Below are 2,584 nucleotides of genomic sequence, written 5' to 3' on the forward strand. Positions count from 1 at the left end.
GCAAGTTGGGATACCTCTGCCAAGTCCTCACCTTGTCTAAGTTCTCAGTTACAGGACAAACATTGTGGGAAAAAAAAGGAAGGCTTTGTGCGTGGAAAATCATGTCTCACTAAATTGATAGAGTTTTTTGAAAAAGTGATGAAGGGGACTGATGAAGGCAGAGCGGTGGACGTTGTCTCTATGGATTTCAGTAAGGCGTTCGACAAGGTTTTGCATGGCAGACTGGTTAACAAGGTTAGATCACATGGAATACAGGGAGAACTAGCCATTTGGATACAAAATTGACTCGAAGGTATGAGACAGCGGGTGGTGGTGGAGGGTTGCTTTTCAATCTGGAGGATTGTGACCAGTGGTGTGTCACAAGGATCGGTGCTGGGTCCACTGCTTTTTGTCATTATATAAGTGGTTTGGATGCAAATATAGGAGGTATATTTGGGAAGTTTCCAGATGACATCAGAATTGGTGGTGTAATGGACAGTGAAGAAGGTTACCTCCGAGATGGGCCAGTGGGGCCGAGGAGTGGCAGATAAGAGTTTAATCTAGACAAATGTGAGGTGCTACATTTTGGTAAGGCAAATCAGGACAGGACTTATACGCTTAATGGTAAGGTCCTGGGGAGTGTTGCCGAACAAAGAGACCTTGGAGTGCAGGTTCATAGTTCCTTCAATGTGGAGTCGCAGGTAGACAGGGTAGTGAAGGAGGTGTTTGGTCTCCTTGCCTTTATTGGTCAGTGCAGTGCGTATAGGAGTTGGGAGGTCCTGTTGTGGCTGTACAAGGCATTGGTTAGGCTACTTTTGGAATACTGCGTTCAGTTCTGGTCTCCCTGCTGGAGGAAAGCTGTTGTGGGACTTGAAAGGGTTCAGAAAAGAATTACAAGGATATTACCACATTTGGAGGGGTTGAGCAAGAGGGAGAGGCTGAATAGGCGGGGGCTATTTTCCCTGGAGCTTCAGAGGCTGAGGGGTGACCTTATAGAAGTTTATAAAATCATGAGCAACATGGATAGGGCGAATAGACAAGGTCTTTTCCCCAGGGTAGGGGAATCCAAAACTAGACGGCATAGATTTAAGGCGAGAGGGGAAAGATTTAAAAGGGACCTAAGGGACAACTTTTTCACGCAGAGGGTGGTGCATGTATGGAAAGAACTGCCAGAGGAAGTTGTGGAGGCTGATACAATTATAACATTTAAAAGGCATTTGGATGAGTATATGAATAGGAAGGGTTTACAGGGATATGGGCCAAAAACTGAAAAATGGGACTAAATTAATTTAAGATATCTGGTCGGCATGTGAGTTGGACCAAAGGGTCTATTTCCGTGCTGTACAACTCTATGACTCTATGAAGAATGAAGATAGTGCATGATTGACATGCAGATGTGGAACTGCCTAATCTTATACTTAGGACAGAAGGTCAGAATCATAAAAGCTACACAGGAACGTGGTTACCTGCAGAGATAGCCAAAGTACACAGTAAGCCTAAATGCTACAAAGTCACAACACCAAATAAAGGAACATTGAGGAGAAACAAAAGTCAACTGAGGAAATTGTAAAATACACCAATTGTGCAAAAAATACATGCAAAAATAAAATTGGAAAATGAAGGCGTGGAAGGCCATCAGGACAATAATCAATGTACTAAATACACACATGACAATGAACACACTTACAAATCAAGAACACCTAAGTGTGAAGCCAAATCTCGGGAAGGATTGTCAAGCCACCAAATATGTTATTTAGACTCTTAATGTTTTTCAACTACTGTTTCTATGTAAATACATTTGTAGCTACCCTGATGTATATGTACTTTCACTCACTGTATGTAATTTTATCTTGTGGGCTAAAAAGGGAATGTGTGATATTGCTTTAAGACCTGCTTTATTTTAAAGAGCTGGATGTGCTCACGAGCGAAGGACTAGGATAAAACCACATGGTCAACTGTTATCCAGCAAAAGCAAGCTAGTGTCAGAATACATAAAATTACCTATAACTGCCAATTATAGTAGTCTTATTGAGATTTTCAAATAAACTGAATCCATGCGACTTAATCTGTATTAAAGATCAATAATAGAACAGCCCTATGCTTCAATCACCACCTCCAACACCCTCTCTCCTTCCAATGACAGTATCTTTTGCAAATGTAAGAGATGCAAAACTTACCCTTCTCATCATCCAAGGCTCCTTGCAATTCATCAAAGTGAAATAGCAATTTATGTGTACCACTTTCAATTCAATACACTGTATTTGCCATTCCTACTCCACTATATTGGGAAAACCAAACCTAGATTGGCTGACCGCTTTGTGGAATATATCCATTCAGGCTGCAAGCATGACCTCAGATTCCAGATTGCCCATAATTTTCATTCTCCACTGTTCTTCCACTGTGAACTCTGTCCTTAGCCTCCTGCAGTCCAGTAAAGGTGAGTGTCAGCTCGAGGATCAGCATGCATTTTTGATTAGGCACTTTACAGTCTTTTGAAGTTCAAAAATTTTAACTCATAACCACGTTTCTCATTTTTCCCAAATGTAATTGATGATGATTCAGCTTTCCTATTCACACCTACTATAAATCCATTCAGAGATAGTAG

The sequence above is a fragment of the Rhincodon typus genome, chromosome 41 (assembly GCF_021869965.1).
Source record: "Rhincodon typus isolate 14 chromosome 41, sRhiTyp1.1, whole genome shotgun sequence".
NCBI classification, from domain to species: Eukaryota; Metazoa; Chordata; class Chondrichthyes; order Orectolobiformes; family Rhincodontidae; genus Rhincodon; species Rhincodon typus.